Source organism: Perognathus longimembris, chromosome 21 (assembly GCF_023159225.1).
Source record: "Perognathus longimembris pacificus isolate PPM17 chromosome 21, ASM2315922v1, whole genome shotgun sequence".
Classification (NCBI taxonomy): domain Eukaryota; kingdom Metazoa; phylum Chordata; class Mammalia; order Rodentia; family Heteromyidae; genus Perognathus; species Perognathus longimembris.
In genome coordinates, this window is record NC_063181.1 from 39,429,363 (window position 1) to 39,450,282 (window position 20,920).

Here is a 20,920-nt window from a genome sequence, read left to right on the forward strand (position 1 = left end):
TTTTCTCTTTTTTGCTCCATTGAACGGGCAAGCATGACTCATTCAACTAAGATAAAGGTAAAAATTAGGAAATTGACCCAAATGGTATCTTAAGCAACACTGTACCCTAAGAAAGGGGCCAACCTCATCTGAGACTTAAATCACATTTCACTTACCAGATTTTCACCCCCAGCTGTGTAGGGGAGACGAGGAGACAGCTGATCAGAATGGAAGACACCATGTCACTGTGAAAGAGAAAATGTGTGTGTTTCAAAAACGAAGCTACAACTACACTTTGGAAGTACAAACTATAGAAAATGTTTTCACCTATAATCCTAGCTACTGAGGATCATGGTTCAAAGCCAGCCTGGGCAGTAAAGTCCATGAGACTCTTATCTCCAATTAACCACTAGGAAACAGGAAGGGGAGCTGTGGCTCAAGTGTTAGAATGCTAGCCATGAGCAAAAGAGCTCACGGATAGCATCCAACCCCTGAGTTCAAGCCCCAGGACCACTACAAAAGAAGGAGGAAGAGGAGGAGGAGGAGGAAGAGGAGGAGGAGGAAGAGGAGGAGTTTTATATGCCTATATTCACTTTTCTGTAAAATTCCTAAATGGATCAGAAAAAAATATCCAGTTTTTCTCTCAGATCATTTACGTTTTCATAGAACTACACACAAGATCTGTACATTATGTATATTAACTAATAGTTCTGAGTCTCAAAAGTTTCTTCTTCTAATTTATCTCTTGTATTTTCAACTCCATTTGGTATCTGTTGATGAACAGAGACTTGGCCTCACTAATTATTTCATGTAATTTAGACTTAAGGTTTTGTTCTCTTTTCTTTATTGATTTAATAAGTTCTTTCCTCTCTCTGTAATTCAGTTTGATAATAAAAACTTAAAATAAAAAAATAAGTTCTTTCCTGCTTTGAGTTCACAGAGCTATCTTCCCACAATTCCTTCTAAATGTTTTAAATATTTGACTTCACAATTATGCCTCTGATGCATCCAGAACTGGTCATTTTCTGTGGCAGTGTATAGAAATCCTCATGAGGAACGCTTCCAGCACCGTGTATTGAATAGCTCATCTTTGCCATGTGATCTGCAGTACCAGCTCTGTCATAAATCACATTTTCAAATACACTTAGATTTGCTTCTGGACTTTAATTCTGTTCCCATCAATCTGTTGTTTGCTCTGTGCCAGTATCATACTATTTTAATCAGTGTGGCTTTATACTTCTTGCTTTCTGGAAGTCCAATTCTCGCTGTCTTCTACCATCCCCCACCAGCAATACCATCTAATTCATCTTCCTAAGGAACATCTTGACTATTCTTCACTCTGTGGTCTTTCATACAAATTTTAGTCAGTGTGTCAAACTCTGGAAAAAAAAAATCCTAGGGGGAACTTTTTTATTCAATTGCTTTGAATCTGTACATAAGTCAGAGGGAACTGAGATGTCTATAAACATAATATATCTTTCTATTTACTCAAGTCTTCTATATGTCATCCAACAAAATTGTACATTTGTGTTGGAATTACTCTCAGTATTTCACATTCTTGTTGCTATTATAAATGGTACCATCATTTTTTTTTTTTTTTTGTCAATCATGGGTCTTGAACTGTGGGCCTAGGCACTGTCCCTGAGCTCTTCAGCTCAACGCTGGTGCTCTACCACTTGAGCCACAGCGCCACTTCCAGTTTTCTGGTGGTTAGTTGGAGATAAGAGACTCGGCCTCCTGAGTAGCTAGGATTACAGGCATGAGCCGCTGGTGCCTGGCTGGTACCATCATTTTAAATGAATTTTCTAACTCTTTCACTGTTCTACATGGAAATGAAATTGTCTTTGTTTTACTGTTGATCTTATACCCAGACTGGCTTGCATTTCTCAACCCTTCTTACCGTGAGGCATGGCCATATGTTTGGGCTGTAGCAAACGAATACAGATGGAGATGAAAGAAGCCACTGTCAGCCTATCTCTGAGAAACTCCCCAGGAGATCCTCAAGCTTTCTTCCTTTGTCTACTGGCAAGAGTTTGATACTCACTGGGATCCTGAAACTTACATGTTGAGACCGTCTGTTGTCTGGAGCACGGCATGACCATGAACAGAGCCTAACTGTCCCACAATCCTTCTCACCAGCTAGGAACACCCTGTTAGATTATTATTTTTTTTTTTTTTGGCCAGTCCTGGGCTTGGACTCAGGGCCTGAGCACTGTCCCTGGCTTCTTTTTGCTCAAGGCTAGCACTCTGCCACTTGAGCCACAGCGTCACTTCTGGCCATTTTCTGTATATGTGGTGCTGGGGAATTGAACCCAGGGCCTCATGTATACGAGGCAAGCACTCTTGCCACTAGGCCATATCCCCAGCCCCTAGATTATTTATTTAAACAAGGAATCGATTGAAGCAATGATTTTTCAAATGGTAACTTCAAACACTGTAACTATGATGTTCAAGTCTTCTATTCACTCACCAACTGTCTGCCCATCTTAACATGGCTAGAGAAGCATGGTTAAAAACTAACCAAGGGTTTTTCTATTTATCTTCCTAGTGTATACATTTTTGTTTTATAGATTTCACACCTATATCATTGGTAGCATTCAAACCTATATCACTTGGTAGCATTATATCTCCGTAGGAGATATAATGAAATGCTTTATGCCTGCCTTTAATATCTACTTTGCCCGACACAGATTCGTTGTCCTAGATATGGAGAAAAGGTAGTATTTGTAAGGTTTCCTAGAGTAGGTAGCCGATAAAGAAGAACACCACATGGTATTCAGGCAAGAGAGAAAAGTTTATTTCTGAACTGCTGGCCTGTGGCCAAGATGGATGGCTGTGAAAAGGGCTGAACCACTGAAGAGCCCTGCCTTCTCTAGGGCCGGGGCGGGAGGTGTGGCCAGGTGGATTGGATGTGAGCTCAGAGAAGGAGGCCGTAACTGCCTCCAGGTGTGCCAATTACCTGGCTAACACAGGTACTGGGTGCAGACTTAAACAGGTGGGGGTTATCTGTATGGCGCCCTCCCAGGGGTTGGAGACTCTCTCTGGCTGCTTCCTGCTGGCAAGGGGCATCAACATTAGGGGTACACGGTGGAGCTGTGGCCTTTCCGGGAGAAGGCGAGCAGCAGCTGTCCCTTGGTGGTAGATGTCAGTCCTTGAATGAAGCTGGGAAGGCTCATGAGGCAGGGGCTGGATTAAAAAAAAAAATTAAGAGAGCACAGAAAAGGTCAAAGAAAGAGTTTAAGGCAGAAAATTAAAGATTGGATGACTTGGCTAGCTCAGCTAGTTCTTATACTTATCTCCTGCATTCCAGGCTGTCTTGGAGTTGGTGGGAAATGCCCCTGGCTATTTCTGACATCTGGCAACTAGGTAAGGGAGAGTATGCTAGAGTAAGGCTGGATTGGAGAGTGTAAATTCCTGTCCAGTTAGACGTTACACAGATATGAACATTTGATGGACAAGCTACTATCTCTTGATCCTCTGGCTCTGATTAATTTTCAATGGTCGTGTATAAAGCGACTCCATTTAGGATGTGACATCATTCTCCTCTCACTCCTCTCCAAGGTCCCTTGTTCCCTGAACTGGCTGAGTCCCAGGGGTCTAGGTGCTTGTTGCTGGGATGGCTCGCCCCAGTTGGCCTTCACAGGGCTTTGAACTCAAGGCCTATGCACTGTTCCTGAGCACTTCTGCTTGAGGCTAATGCGCTACCACTTTCAGTCACAGTGCCACTTCCAGCATTTGGCTGGTTAATTCAAGATAAGTCTTTTGAGCCATGCTTCCAGCCTAACTCTTTTCTGGTTGGTTGGGAGATGAAGTTTTAGAGGGATTTTTCTGCCCAGGCTGGCTTTGAACTGCAATCAAAGGAGTCCTTGCCACAAAAACCCCTTTTTATCCCCAATTAAAGCAACAAGGAGGGCTGGGGATATAGCCTAGTGGCAAGAGTGCCTGCCTCGGATACACGAGGCCCTAGGTTCGATTCCCCAGCACCACATATACAGAAAACGGCCAGAAGTGGCGCTGTGGCTCAAGTGGCAGAGTGCTAGCCTTGAGCGGTAAGAAGCCAGGGACAGTGCTCAAGCCCGGAGTCCAAGGCCCAGGACTGGCCAAAAAAAAAAAAGCAACAAGGAGACCAAGAGGACTAGAGCTTACCTGCACCTTCTCAACAATTGACCAACAAGTGCTTGCCAGAACTCCGCAATGACAAAACTCAGTGGATGTGATGAGAGTTTTAGCGCAGATTTACTGCTGGATGGACAAAGAATGACATGCTGGTTTTGCATTAGTGTTTAAATCACAGCTAACTTAGTTACCTGGCAATTTTAATAATTCCAAGGCTTTCTTCACTAACCAATGACTTACAGTGCCAGATAATGAGTTTACAAAGACACAGACGTACACACACGTAACACACACACATACACATTGTGCACATAGGTTTTACAGCATGCAAAAATGAGTTTCAGCTGTAGACTTTTGGAATTCTAGCAGTAAATGACATTGTTTTGCCCAATATTTTGGAACCACGTGGTCAGTTAGAAAAACAAAAGCCTTGCCAGCAAAGTTGTTCAGATTACAAAAATGGAAAAGCCCCATTTTGATAAACCAACTCCACTGAAGTGGGGTGCCATGGTGACCAGAGAGGAGCCACGAGACAGGACCCAGAGGAACGTGTGGCACCATTGTGCCAAGATGGCACCCGTTAAACCTAATATCCACCCCATGGCGTGAGACAGCAACCCATTCAAAGCGTGCGAGGAAGTTGGCCTGGTGAGTGAACGAGAGCTTACCGGGTGTGCCAGTTACCTAGGTGACACAGACTTAAACAGGCAAGGAGCGTCTGCGTGGTATCCTCCGGGGGCAGACCTTGACAGCATCTTTTTATAGGTTCAGGTCTCTCTTTGCACCACCAAATCTGAAAGTGAGAGAAATTGCCAGATCTCCATGGCACACACCTGGTTAACCCAGGGGCACAACCACATCCCAGGAGGCTATGACATTAGGCATCCCCAAGCAGAGCCAAAGCCACAGCACAGAGCAGCCCCTGGGTGCAGCAAGCCACTGAAGGCTGGGAACACAAGGGGAGTTAAGGGGACCTGAGGAGGACGTGAGATTCGTGTGATACGCAGGCAAAGGTGCGGCCTGATGTCTCAGGGATGTCTTCTGGAATCATGGTTCTTTTCACTGAACTGTGTCTCGTAGAAGCTCTCCTAATAAGAGCCAATGGTTAGTCTTTATTTCGCCATTCTTCTGGAGAGATAGGTTGATAGCTAGAAAATTCTAGATTCATTTTCATTCTACTTGGAAGTTATCATTCAGTGCTTTCAGCTTACCTGTTTTTCCTTTGAAAGTAATATATTCTTTTAACCTGCTTTTCAAGTATTCCATTGTTATTTGGGGGGCTGTAATTCAGGTTTACTATAATGTAACCAGATATGAATTTTCTTCTGTTCATACTGCTTGGATTTTGTGGGTTCCCTGAATATAAGGATTTAAATCCTTTAACCCTAGAAAATTCCAGACCGATATTTCTTTCCTGTGTTGCCATTCTCCTGTTCTGTTTTGTGGTGGAATTAATTATATTTTTTGTTGGATCTTGCCATTTTATTCTTCATTTTTCTTTATATATTCTCAAACCCTCAATTGCATTTGGATAATTTCTTCAGATTCATTTGCTAATTAATTCATTCTTAAGCTATGTCTAATGTACTGTAAATTCTAGCCACTAAGTTTCTAGCTTCAATTATTATATTTTTGTGCTGTTTGATTTTTTGCTAATAGTATTATGCTCCATATTACATTTCCATGCAAGCTTTTATTTTTATAAAAATATATAACAGAATTATTGTATAATTGTAATACCTACACTCATTACATGTTTATTTCTGTAGCTTTCTCTTTTGCTGGTAAGAAAGAAGGCTTACTTCCCAGTTTATTGAGTGACTTTTCTAAACATGTTTCTTGGAAATTCTTGATGATCTAGGCAATCTGGATTGATGTTACAGTCCTCCAGAAAGGATATATATTTATTTCTAACAAGTATAGGAAATACTAGTGACCTGGAACTATATGAACTAAGTGTCCAATTTAGAGTTTTGTGTACTATACAGATGGTGTGAATTCTAGCACCATTTTCCCTTGCAAATTTTTTCATATTTTCTGGATTATCCAAAGCCAAAGCTAAAATGGATGGCTGGAGTTATAGATGATAGATAAATAGATTGATGATAGATGATAGATAGATAGATAGATAGATAGATAGATAGATAGATAGATAGATAGATAGATCCAACTGTGGGATGTTATGTTTTCTGTTTTATCAATGAATGCTCAGAACTATACAAACTCAGAACTCAGTCACATAAATTTATCATCTTGAAGTTCTGTAGGCCAGAAGTAACACAAGTTTCACATATTATCAAGGTGCTGTTCCCCAAGGTGCTTTGATTTTTTGGAGTTCCTGGAAGAGACCCCTTTTCGTGGCCTTTCCAGGCTCTGGATGCCACTACATTCTTCCTCCATTTTCAAAACCAGTGATGATCAGCTTTCTGACTTTTCTTCTTCCTTGACAACTGTCTCTCAAATGACTCATGATCAGATTGAACTACCTGGACGATGAAGGTTAATTTCCTCATTTTAAAATCCTTAACCCTACTCACATCTACAATCCCTCTTGTCAAGTAAGGGACCACATTCAGAGATTCTTGGGATTAGGGTATGCGCATCTCTGTGAGAAAAAGGAGAATATCGTAGTATTAAAATTAAAATGTTCTGAGTCTCAGTTTACTCAATTATCAAACAGAGGTAATTATCTCATTGTCTAAAACATTATTTGGCAAATAGTAGGCATTTCATAAATATGCACTAAGTGACATAATAAAAATGTACTATATTTGTTAAAAGGATTATACTAAATAACAATAAATTTTCTGACTCAGTGACTAAAACATAAACTTACCTGAAAATTGGCTGCTCCTGTTTGCATATGGTATCACTATATACTTTTTAAAATTAACCAAAACATGTAAGCCTACTAAGCTTTAGAATTTTAAATATATGATATAAACATGAGAACTCACTGACTAGAGTATACAATGTTAAAAGAAAATATTTTTAAAGTATCAAGTGCATAGGAGTGAACTTTAAATCAGTGGAACAGAACAGAAAGCCCAGAAATAAATCCACCCATTTACCATCAACTAATCTTGGATCAACACGGCAAGAACACACAATGGCGAGAGCAATCTCTTCTGTAAATGGTGTTTGAAAAACTGTAGGTCTACATGCAAAAGGATGAAATTGGTTCCCTATTACACCTACACCATACATGAAACCTAAGGCAGAAAGGGACTAAGGATTTTCCTGTGAGGCCTGAAAACATAAAACTACTAGAACAAAACAGGGAAGAAATTTTTGACATAAATCTCAGCAAAGATATTTTTAGGCATGACACCAAAAGCATGGGCAAGAAAACAAAAGTAGATGCGAGAGTGGGATTTTCCCAAATGTAAATGTTTTTGCACATCAAAGGAAACAGTTGGCAGAATGAAGAAACAGTCTGTGAAATGGGTACTTTCAAAACACACACACACACACACACACACACACATATAAATGAATGACAAGGGAGTAATATCGAAAATATATACAAAACTCATATAACTCATTGGCAAAAAAAAACCCCACTTTTTAAAATGAGCAAAGCACCTAGATTTACATTTTTCCAAAGAAGATAAACAAATTAACAATTACATAAAAAAGGTCCTTGACATCACTAATCATTAGGTAAATTCAAGTAAAAATGACACACTTGTTTAAGTGACTGTTACCAAAACAACAAAATATATATTAGCAAAGATGTCAAAAATGGAACAACTGCACACAATTAGTAAGAATACAATTTAATACAGCTATTATAGAAAACAGTATGGAGATTCCTCAAAAAAAAACACCTAAAAATAGAAGTGCCATATGATCTATTAATCTCACTTGTAGGAATATGTCTAAGGGAAATGAAATCAAAATGTGAAGAAATCTGTACCCACGTGTTTATTACACTATTCACATTAGCCAAGATATGGAAAAAGAATTTCAAAAAACCACTGTTTGATGGGTGAATATACTAAAAATATTATACTCATGCTCCCAAACACACACACCACCTTTTGTTTTCACTTTATGATCAAAGTGATGTACAGAGGGGTTACAGTTTCATATGTAAGGCAGTGAGTACATTTCTTATCGAACTTGTTACCTCCTCCTTCATTTTCTCCCACCTCTTCCCACCCCATTTCCCTCTTCCCCCCCATGAGTTGAAGAGTTGTTCAAAAAGACAAATCTTGCTGTTTTCAAAAACCTGGATGGAGCTAGAGGGAATTGTCATTATATTAAATGAAATAAACCAAGCCAAAAAAAAATCAAAGACTGCTTAATCTCACTTCTGTGTAGGATATGAAATAGCCTCATATAAGCAGAGCATAAAGTGGAAGTTACCAGGCATGGAGACATTTTTGTCAAAGAGCATTAAGCTTCAACTATGTAAGATGAATGAAGTTCAGAATCTACTGTACAGCTGGGTGGCTATAACTAACAATACTCTATTTTATCCTTGAGGTTTTCTAAGAGTGTAGATCTTCAGTGTTTTCAACACACACATACACACACACACACACACACACACAGAGTAACATACAATAGTAGATACCTTACTTACCCAGTGATAATGATCATTTCACAATGTATGTATATATATTGCATAAAACATTAATATATGTGCACTAAATATATACAATTACTATTTGTCTGTTATATCTAATTAAAGCAGGAAAAATAAAATAATAAGGCACCCAACTCCAACTTGCTATTCACAAGTAAATATATTAGAATAGAATTCTCTTTGGCTTCTTTCACAAGGCAATACCACTAAGGCGTTTCTCTTGGGCTTACCATCTGTCTAATGTTAAGTTAATGATATGAGGATCTTGTTTCACACTGAGTACTCTTTTCTCTTTGAGTTAAACAACTGCCACAATTGAAAGACAATTATCCTGGTAGGCTCCATTGACAGCTTTCCAGCCTTCTTGGCTACCATTGTGCTCCTCGGAGCTTATGAAATCACCCTATTAAATAAAACTGTGTTTCTAGGATCAAATGAAAGCTTGTTTCAAATGAGCTTCCAACAACAAGCTATCTCACCTCTATGTGTGGATTAGTGTTATCCCTCGCTCTTGCTAGGAAGTCAAATCCTTAGTTCCTCGACAGTGATTTTAATGCAGTTTTTGAATCACCTTTCACATGATATAAATATTATCACTTGATAATATATTTAATTCCAAACATGCAAATATTTAAAACATTTCCGAGTATGGAGAGGTTTAAAATCCTCTCTTGGGCTGGGGATATGGCCTAGTGGCGAGAGAGCTTGCCTCGTATACATGAGGCCCTGGGTTCGATTCCCCAGCACCACATACACAGAAAACGGCCAGAAGTGGCGCTGTGGCTCAAGTGGCAGAGTGCTAGCCTTGAGCAAAAAGGAAGCCAGGGACAGTGCTCAGGCCCTGAGTCCAAGGCCCAGGACTGGCCAAAAAAAAAAAAAAAAAAATCCTCTCTTAACTACTCCAAGTCTTAAATATAAAGCTTTGAATATGACTCCATGGTAGAACACTTGCCTGGCATGCACACACCCTGGACTTAATCCTTGGCACTGCAAATAAATAAATAAAAGTCAATAAAACTAAAACTACAAATAAATGCACAGTGCGGTTGGAAACTCAGGTGCATTTTCAAAGTAAGTCAGGGTGTGTAAAGTACTCAAAAGTGCTTCAAAATTAGAGTGAATTTGGTAATTACTCAGATTTTTTTTTAAGATTTCTACCAGTCATCCTGTAATCTTTCTCTAAGAACTAATATATATTCCAAGAATTTGAATACTTCTAAGCAAATTATCTGACAGCTTTCGGTGTGGATTAGGAGTTAAATACATGGGAACGTGATATGTATATTTTAAATGAATAGTAAATGTATCATTAATTATGCTAGGCAACTACAAATATACTTATCTAACTGAGCAACTTATAAAACCTAATCTTAACTACCTTTACTCAACTTAATCAGTTAAAAGTGTCACGTATAGAATCATAAGTCTATTATATATGTTCATTTATTCTCTTAGAAACGTCCCCCATGAAAATGGAGGAGAGCATTGGAAGGGAACAGTGACCAGGACGCATTATACTCACAAGCAGGCATGTTGAATTGAAGCCCCTTTCTACAACTACTTACGGATAATTTTTAAAAATAAATTTAAAAGTAATTTGAAAAATAAGCCTCTCCATGGCTGCCAATAAAGAAGAGAGATGGCAGCAATTCCAGAGACTCGGCTATTCCCTGTCATTCTGATCCTTTTTCTACCTAAGTAAGGTAATAACCACATACACATCAAATAGTCTTGTTTATGCTACCGCAACAAATAATTCCCGAATCACAAGACTGAAAACCAAAGAAGATTAATTCAGCACAACGCCATCATTTTCACTGAGAGATACTCCCTAGTCAGTGGAAGAGGGCTTTTATGTAACCCCACTCCAGTTCTAAAAGCAACTGCCCAGAAAAGACCCCCAACACTCTCACTCTCTTTTTACCACCGAGTCAAATCCCATATCCATGTCTTACTTCAGGACCTGCCCAACATGTACCCAGAGGTGGGCAGAATTACCAATAATCATCTTCCTCCCACACCTTTAGGTACACTGTCTCTGCTACTGAGTCTTTTTCTCTCAAATACTGACATCTTTCGGCATCCTCAGAGAAGATGCATCTCCGTATCACATAAAAGATTTAGTTCTTAAACCGCTAACCTCTACAATGTTTCTGCACCTATATAGATTCCATAATTTAACGACATTACTCCAAGTCTTTTGCATAATGCAGACTTTCTGTTCAAATGGAATAAAATTCACACCGTGTTGGCATTTTGTCATAAAGTTCTTCTTAGAGTTAAGGGAAGTATTCACTGACAGGTTGACATATTAGCTTATTTTACTCTCTCAAAGCATTGGCTAAAAATTCAGAGGACTTACCAAGCAAGGGCACGGCCCTGTTGGAAACCAGAACTCAAACTGAGCCAAAATGGACTTCCTGGAATCACAGGGTGAGCAGGCCACACAGCCCCTACCCACGAGGTGTGGAGATTATTTTGACATTTTTTTCCTTCTAAAGAGAAGGTCAAAGCATTATCCTAAGGATGAAAATTATATTTTATCTCTGAAAAGCTGGTTTCGAAAATGAGATAGAAATAATACATTTTGAGCTGATAACAGTATAAATAGCCTCATTTGATTATGGCATATGGTACCACACATTGAATGAGATCACCCCTAAGTTACTCTAAGGACATCTCCGAGGACAAGGACGTGTGTCACGTGGAATGTTCTAGAAGTCTGAACACTATTCTGGACTCTCCCTTCTTCTGTTTTCATTTCTCATTGGTTCCATTTGCACTGCTATTATCATTTGAAGGGACTCCATTTGGGTATAGATTAGCATACTTGCCTATAGAAAAGTCAAACTGTAAGTGAAAGTCCATGAGGGCACCTCAGTGTACCCCCCAAAACCAATGCGGATGCAACACAGTGCTTACAACACTTAGGACTGTGCTCCTAATAGCACTGTTCATTTCATTTGGGGGGAAAGGAGGTTTGATATGGAAACTTAACTAATCTTCAATGAAACAGCTTGAAATTTAACACTATAAAACCAGACAACAAAATATGTAAGTTAAAGCCAACAAAGAAAATTGAGAGAGATGAGGATGAAAGTATGAAGGAATGTTCCAAACAGAGGAAACAGCACCCTTGAGGTAGCAGAGGTAGAAGGATAAATAAGGATTACATGTACGAGGATCTGAAGGAAATTCAGGACGGCCGGATTGTAGAGAGACAAGAGTAGCACGTGTTAGATCTTGTATAAATTTTTAAATTTAGTCAAGATGTTGGGTTTGCATATGCTGAATTGAAACTCCTTTATGCAACTACTTAAAGATAATTTTTAAATTTCACAAAAAGGAACATCTAAGTTGCAAAGCTGAGGGTGTAGCTCAGAATACTTCGCGTACATGAAGAAGCCTGGTTCTCAACACATACAAAGAAGTTTGGTCCTGGCTCAATCCCCATGACCAACAACAGTTGGTCAAAAAAGTTGAATTGAATCCAAATGGCAAGGAAAACCACTGAAGGATACCAAGCAGAGCCATGGAACAATGAAGGTTATTGTTAGCTTGATAGAAAAGCAACGTAAATTTAATAGAGTCATGCCCTCACAATACCTATCTTCATTAGGAGACACCAACTCTGGCGCTGCGTCAGAAAGTCGACCTCAGCATTTCCCCATGTGGGGGGGGGGGGGGGGGGGAGCAGGCCGGCTCCTCGGGAGAGAAGAGCCGGATCTGCCGACTTCAGCTTCTCCCTGGTACCCTTCATGTTTAATTACATCACTTTTAAATGACAGAAATAATGCACTGGAGATGATAATAGCATAAAATTCCATTTGGCGGTTCCTCCATGGTTTCAGTTTGTTTGGTGAATGGGATCATGGTTGCAATGTTATTTGCTATTTTGGAGGGACTATTAAAAGTTTGAATTAGTAAACAATGAAGATCATATGAGAGTCTGGGTAGTGCATAGAGCTATGAAAGAAATTAACAAGAGTAGATTCATAGCCACATCTAGAGTAATTCTTGCAGAGAAAACAGTGAGTCCGATATATTAAGATAGCCAACATTATCCTAATACTAACTACTGAGGTCATTTTGAGATAAACATTAACGACTGTGATCACTAGGTTACTGAATTAGAATTTGTCATTTTAGTATAAAATAGATGACCATTACAGTGATGCATAGAAATAGGTTTTACTTAAAGGTAACCATTGTACCTGTTTATTTTTAAGATTATCAACGTTGCTTAGTATTATAAACAGTGTTGAAGGAAGCTTATCAGGTGAGGTAAGATAGCAGAAAAAAGTGTATGTCCTGCAGAAGGTAATCTACAAATGAACGCAATCCCCATCAAATTCCAATGATATTCATCACTGAGATAAAGAAAACAACCTAAAAATTCATGTGGAACAACAAAAAATCTCAAAGAGTCAAAGTAATTTTAGACAAAAACAGACTAGACAACTCAGAACTAGAGCCATACACTAACAGTTATCTAACATCTGACAAGGGAACCAAAAACGTATGGTGGAAAAAAACGATAGCTTTCTCAATAATTAGTGTTGGGAAAACTGGACATCCATAAGCAGAAAACGAAAAGTGGATACTTGTTTGTCACCATGCTCCAAGATCAACTCAAAATGGATCAAAGACCTCAACATCAAACCTGAAACTGCAAGCTAGAGTGGGAGAAACAATAGAACTTATAGACATAAGTAGGAACTTTCTGAAAGTGTCCCAGGGGAACAGTAAATAAAAGAGAGACTTGACAAATGGAATGACATCAAAATTAAAATGTTCTGCACAGCAAAGGACATCGGCACTAAACTATTGAGACAGCCAAGAGACTAGGGGAAGATCTTTACCACTAATATATCCCACAAAGACCTAATATCCAAAATATACAAAGAGTTCAAAAAATGAACCACCCTTAAAATTAATGGAACAATAAACAAATGGGCAAAGAAGCTAAGGAGAGACTTCTCAGGACAGCAAATAGACACATGAGGAAATGTTCAGCGTCACCGGCCATACAGGAAATACAAATCAAAACAACACAGAGACTCCATCTCACTCCTGTTAGATTGGACACCATCAAGAATTCAAGCCATAAATGCTGGTGGCAATGTGGGGGAAAAGGAACCCTATTGTATTGTTGGTGGGAACATTAACCAGTACAACCTCTCTGGAAGGCACTAAACATAGAACTTCCTATGACCCAGCCATACCACTCCTGAGCACTTACCAGGAAATGGTAAAGACACTTGCACATCCGTATTCATTGCTGCACTATTTACAATGCCCAAGTTATGGAAACAGCCCAGATGCCATCCAATAGATGAATGGATCAATAAAACGTGGTATGTAACACAATGGAATGTTACTCATCCATTAAAAAGAATATGATTATGTCATTGGCAGAGAAATGGATGGAACTAGAACAAATTATGTTAAGTGAGGTAAGCCAGGCTCAGAGAGACAAATGGTGTGTGCTTTCTCTCACATGTGGAAGATAGATCTAAAATATAACTGGTCATGATAACCTAGACAGGACTCTTAAGCATTCACACATGGACTAAAGGAGAGTACTCTTAGGGGAGGTACCCAAGGGTGTAACTCCTTTGAATATTTATAACACTATTTATCAAAACAAATTCTAGGAAATGGAAACACGGTTTTGTTCTTGTTGATGGTGGTGGTGTTTGTTTTTGCTTTGGGGTTTCATTTCTTTTGGGGGAAGAAGGGGACAAAAAGGGACAGAGGAAGGGTGAACAAGTGTAGTTATGGTATTCAGTAGACACTGTATGGAAAATGAACTATATAAGTTGTGGGCAGGGACAGAGAGGGAAACTGGGAGAAAGCAAAGGAAGGGGTGACATTATCCTAAAAAGAAATGTACTCGTTACCTGACTTAGAAAGCAATCTCTCTGTTCAACTTAATAATAGCAAGATTATATCTTCAAAACCTGGATGTCCTTCTAGGTGCTAGTGGCTCACACCTGTCAGCCTAGTTACTCAGGAGGCTGAAATCTAAGAATTGTGGTTCAAAGCCTGCCTGGGCAGAAAAGCACAGGAGACTTTTATCTCCAATTAGCCAGTAAAAAGCCAGAAGTGGGAAGGTGGTTCAAGTAGTAGAAAGCCAACATTTTGCACAAAAGCCAAGTGAGTTCAAGTCCCAGTACTGGCATGTGTGCACGCGCGCGCACACACACACACACACACACACACATCCCTTCACCAGTTGCTCCTCAGCAGTACTGTACACCCTGTGGGCCAGACCACTGTAGAACTGCCTGTGTATTGCAGGATATTTAGCAGCACTCTGCCCACTCAATACCAACAAGGGTTCATAAAACTAAAAAACATTCAGGTATTGCCAAATATCCCCTAGTTTCTGAGAGTCACTGACCTGAACTAACGGGTAACTAATCAGAGCTATACTAGCAACAACAGGAGGGTGGAGGCCAGAGAGCCACAGAGCTAACTATTTGAAAGGGAAAAGCATCTGTATCTGGCGGCTCATAGGATGTGAGAGATGGTAAAGACTGACTACAAGGCTTGTGCTACAATCAACTGTATGGTGCCATCCATCGAGTTCAGAAATGAATAAAAATAGTGGTGTTGGGGCTATTAGTGAGAAAATCATGAATTTAATTTCTTTCTTTAATTTCCTTGTGTTGTTACTGAGGTGCTTAAGACTTATCAAAATCAAGAATTTTGTTAAGAATAAAAAATTGGGTCAGGTGTTGGTGGTTCACCACAGCTACTGAGAAGGCTGAGACCTGAGGATTACAGTTCAAATCCAGCCAGGCAGCAAGGTTCATGATACTCTTGTCTCCAACTAACCATCAAAAGGCCAGAAGTCAACATGTAGCTCAAGTGGTAGAGAGCTAGCCTTGAGCATAAAAGCTCGGGGATTGTGCACAGGCCCTGAGTTCAAGCCCCAGGACCAGCACACACACACACACACACACACACACACACACACACACACACACACACACAGAATAAAAATTGGGAGCAGGTGGATTGTGCCTATAATCATCACTATTCAGCAGGCTAAGAGCTGGAGGATCATAATCCAAAGCCAGCACAGACAGAAAGGCCTGAAAACGCTGTCTCCAAATTACCAGACAAAAAGCCCAGCTGGAGGTGGGGCTTGAGTGGTAGAGTGCCAGCCAAGCAAACTAAGCAAACTCAAGGCCCAGAGTTCAAACCCATGTGCTGGAAAATGGGGCCAGGCACCAGTGGGTCACAGGTGTAATCCCAGTTTCTTGGCAGAGATTGGAGGAATTGTAGTTTCAGATCAACCCATGTCAAAAAAATTTAAAAAGCAAGATTTTATTTCAAAACAGCCAGGGCAAAAAGGCTCAAGTGACAGAATGCCTGTCCAGCAAATGCATAGTCCTGAGTTCAACCCCCAGTACTGTTATGCAGAGAGAGAGAGAGAGAAAAGAGAGAGAGAGAGAGAGAGGAAGAGAAGAAGGAGGAGGAAGAGGAGGAGGAGGAGGACAGCAACAACAAAGAGAAGGGGGAAGAGAAAGAGAAAGGAAGGAAGAAAAGAAAGGGAGGGAGGAAAGGAGGGAGGAAGGAAGGAAGGAAGGAAGGAAGGAAGGAAGGAAGGAAGGAAGGAAGGAAGGAAGGGAGGGAGGAGGGAGGGAGGGAGGGAGGGAGGGAGGGAGGGAGGGAGGGAGGGGAGGGAGGAAGGGAGGAAGGGAGGAAGGGAGGAAGGGAGGAAGGAAGGAAGGAAGGAAGGAAGGAAGGAAGGAAGGAAGGAAGGAAGGAAGGAAGGAAGGAAGGAAGGAAAGATGTGGGGTAATAATATTCATATCAGATTTCACTGGCATCACAGACCAAAACACAGCCTTCAAAGGGTCATATCAATGAGTTCAAAGATACACACACAGCCCTGCATCCATGTTTATGGGGCTCACCTGCCTATTGTTCGCCTGGTTTCCACCCAGCAAAGACCACAGAATTGGGAGACGCACTCCAAAGGCATTCTTCCCCTCCCTGCATCAAAGCTGCTATGAGAAAGAAGGCATATGTCTCTCAAAATCTGAGTAGCCAGTGGGCAAAACACGGAGCATTTGGTAAACACCGGGCTTAGCAACTCACATGAACTAGTGACAAGTTTCCTGCATCTCATGGTGGAGAAAGTGAGGCCCAGGTGGAACAAGGACTTCGCTGGTCAAGCCGTGTAAGTGGTAAAGACAAAAAGCAGTGCAGGTCTTTCCAACTACACGGCCCACGTTCCAAACCACACACTACGGTGTCTAAAGGTGATGAGCGTCGACCTAGAAGCCTGTGTCTAAGGGGGTCTACAGTCTGCCTAAACCAGAGAACTCATACATCTATAGAATAATGTATCTTACATTGAAGAGAATTGCCCATCTTTTGTGATAATTACTCGTCTCTATATAAGGAGAAAATCATAAATCTCAGAAGAGCTCTGATTTGTGTATCAAGGATAATGTTTGTTCCAAATATAAACCAACTACTCAAATGCAGTAGTAGCACTTGTTATAAATTACAATATTTAGTGATGATTTAAATTCATGAACCACAGCCAGTTCTAATTACAATTCCAAACAGCTCCATAGCTAAATATTTGTTCTGTTTTCTCTGTGCTATTTTTTAAAGTAATATAGGAAACTGGATAGATCTCTTCAACTGCATTACTAAGCTCTTTCTAAAACAGAGCTGTTCGGTTTCAATGTCCTGAGCATTGAGAAGTGTAACGGGAAAAATGAGTAGATACTGTGTGTCTTTCACTAAATAGTTAACAAGATTGTATTGTTAATTTAAGAACCTACATGACTAGTAATTTCTCAAATAAAGATAACTTTGCCTATGAATTTATGAAATGGGAAAAGGAACTTATTCACATATTTCATTACTTGCACAGCTGATTCGCCCTGTACTTTTAACTTTTCCTAAAAATTCTAAAGGCCCTGGTCCTTGTCAATTGCATGTGGCAAATGACAGAGTGTTTTCTCCCAATCATCAACTCCAAGTAACAAGAATGTTTTATAGGGCAGAGAACTTGGTCTTGGTAAGAGCTGTGATCCTGAGTCCCTTTTTTTGTTTTGTTTTGTTTTGTTTTGGCCAGTCCTGGGCCTTGGACCCAGGGCCTGAGCACTGTCCCTGGCTTCTTCCCGCTCAAGGCTAGCACTCTGCCACTTGAGCCACAGCGCCGCTTCTGGCCGTTTTCTGTATATGTGGTGCTGGGGAATCGAACCTGGGGAATCGAACCTAGGGCCTCATGTATCCGAGGCAGGCACTCTTGCCACTAGGCTATATCCCCAGCCCCCTGAGTCCCTTTTAATTTCTAATCATTGATGTCCTCATGACAGATGTGTCACTGGACATCCATGGCCTACCTATTTCCATGACGGAGTCGTTAACCTCAGTGATAAGCTTCTCCACAAAAATCTTTAGATTTCTTCCAATTCTAGAATTGGAATAGGGATCATCTTTGTCTAGCAAGTTGTTCGTTTTGTAAATAATGACAGAGACAAGGGGCATGTAATTTTCCAAAGGCTAGTCCACTTATGACTTTGGCTTTGGGTGCCATGATTGACAGGATAACATGAAAACTAAGCTAAGCCAAAGGCCAGTGGAGTGGTCTGGAGAAGCTCAACTTTGGGAAATTCTTTTTTTAATAAGGAGATCAGTTGGGTGGGTTGTAATTCTAGTTTCATCAGTCTCTCACCTTGAGAAATTCCCTTAAAAACACATGAACTTCCACTTTCTATTCTGTAAGATAAGCAATCAAATTCTCAAAAATTCACCTTTGCAGGTACAGAGCAGGAGAATTGAGGTTGGAGGCCAGCCCAAGGGAAGGAAGTTAAGGAGAACTCATTTCAATCAATAAGTTGGGCCACAGGGTGCTTGCCTGCTATCCCAGCTATGTGGGAGAAATAAGGAAGGAGAATTAACATCCAAGCCAGCCTAGGCAAACTACAATATCCTTTTCAAAAAATATCTAAAACAGGGCTGGGGATATGGCCTAGTGGCAAGAGCGCTTGCCTCCTATACATGAAGCCCTCGGTTCGATTCCCCAACACCACATATACGGAAAATGGCCAGAAGTGGCGCTGTGGCTCAAGTGGCAGAGTGCTAGCCTTGAGCAAAAAGAAGCCAGGGACAGTGCTCAGGCCCTGAGTCCAAAGCCCAGGACTGGACAAAAAAAAAAAAAATCTAAAACAGAAGAGCTGAGGGCATGGCTCAAGCGGCAGATGACCCAAATTTAACCCCAATATCACTAAGAAAAAGAACCCTCAAAATTCTAATAACTACATTGTCCAAAAAGAAATGTGCTCTTTACCTTACTTATGTAACTGTAACCCTTCTGTGCATCACCTTTATAATAACAATAAGAAATTTAAACTCTAATAACTTAGAGAAAATAAAGGTAAAATTGTTACTCTTAAGGAACAAAAATTAGGATAAACCCTAGACTGGAGTCACAAATTGGAATATAATACCGTTTATAATGAGCATTTACTGTTTTGCAGATACTGAGACAGAGACAATGCTTCAGTATTTGGTCATCACAATGTTTTCATAAGGTCTACTATGATGATGATTATGGTGAGGAGGGAGAGGAGGAGGAGGAGGAGGAGGAGGAGGAGGAGGAGGAGGAGGAGGAGGAGGAGGAGGAGGAGGAGGAGGAGGAGGAGGAGGAGGAGGAGGAGGAGGAGGAGGAGGAGGAGGAGGAGGAGGAGGAGGAGGAGGAGGAGGAGGAGGAGAAGAGGAATTTTGACTTACAGAGGTTGTCATTCCAGGCTTTCTGCCCAGTAAGTGAAATAAGGATCTTCATTCAGATTGTCTAATTCTAAAACATGCTGTAGAATTTAATGCTGCAGTGCCCTTTGGATAATTCGTTTTGCTATCATATTTCTCAACTAGTCACTCTTCTGGCCTTCTTTGCCTTGAGAACAAATATGCTTCTCCATGACTCCTGATAAAATCCAATTCCTGCCTCTGTGGGCAGCCATTCACTCCATTTCCGTCCCGGCTGGCATCTGTAAATTAGCCTGTGGTAATTATCTGTGTAGGAAGCAGCAGGCAGCGCCCAGAACAATGTAACTGTTGGTCAGATTCCAATGTAGGAATTTAGCATTCCTGAGTCATAAATCAACCCACCAAGGCTCAACTTGAGGATGTGATTGCTCAAGCTTTGAAAGTGAGCCTTCATATTCATAGCTGTGGGCAAATAAACCTCCTCATGCCACCAATGGTCTACAGGAAAGAACAGGTGTTCACACCTTCCCCTCAGAAGACAGCCCGTTGCCCCTCTGCTTGACCAGATGGTAGCTGCAATTTGGGGGCCTTTGTCCTCTCTGGAAATGTCTTGTCTCTGGTTCCAGCAATCCTGTTCAGGGACTGAAAATGCAGCCCTGGAAGTAACTAAATAATTCAAAAACTGAGACTTGGACTCATCAGAGGGCCTGAACTATTAAGAGGCCAGAAACGTCACAAATTCCTACTTTGAGGAACACCTCTGGTTTTGTTGTTGTTGTTGCTGTTGTTGTTTGTTGGGTTCTGTTTTAAGACCATGGGGCATCAGGGAGCAATGAAACTTGAATGATCTAAAAGAATAGGTCTTTGGGCTTAAGCTGGGAGTAGACAAGCCACTGCCTCAGGGCAAACCTGCCTGTCACTTGTTTCTATAAATAAAGTTTTACTGGAACTCTGCCAGGAGAAAAGCACAAGGCCATCCTAGGCAAAAAGCTCCGGAGACCCCATCACAACCAATAACTGGGAGATGTGATATGCATCTTTAATCCCATCTATGAAGGAGGGTGAGTCAAGAAGGATTCCAGTTCCACATCAAGTCAGACATTAAAAAAAAACAACAAGCTAACTAGAACCCCCATCTCAATAGAAAAAGTTGGGTGCAGTGGTATACATCTGACACCTCAGCTACACAGGGTACACTAAATAAGAGGAGAATAGTTTGGGCTGGCCCGGGCAAAAAAATGAGCACCTATCAAAAATAACCAAAGCAAAAAGAGCTGCAATTGTGAATCCATGCCGGCCTAGCAAGCCAGAGATTGTGCATTTAAAATTCAGCATTGAGGGAGGGAAGGGAGGGCAGGAGGGAGGGAGGGAGGCAGAGAGGGAGGGAGATAGGGATGAAGAGAGGGGAAGAAGAGAGAGAGTAAGGAAAGAAAGAATAAAGAAAGGAAGAAAGGAATGGAGCAGTGGGAAAGAGGAGGAGAGAGG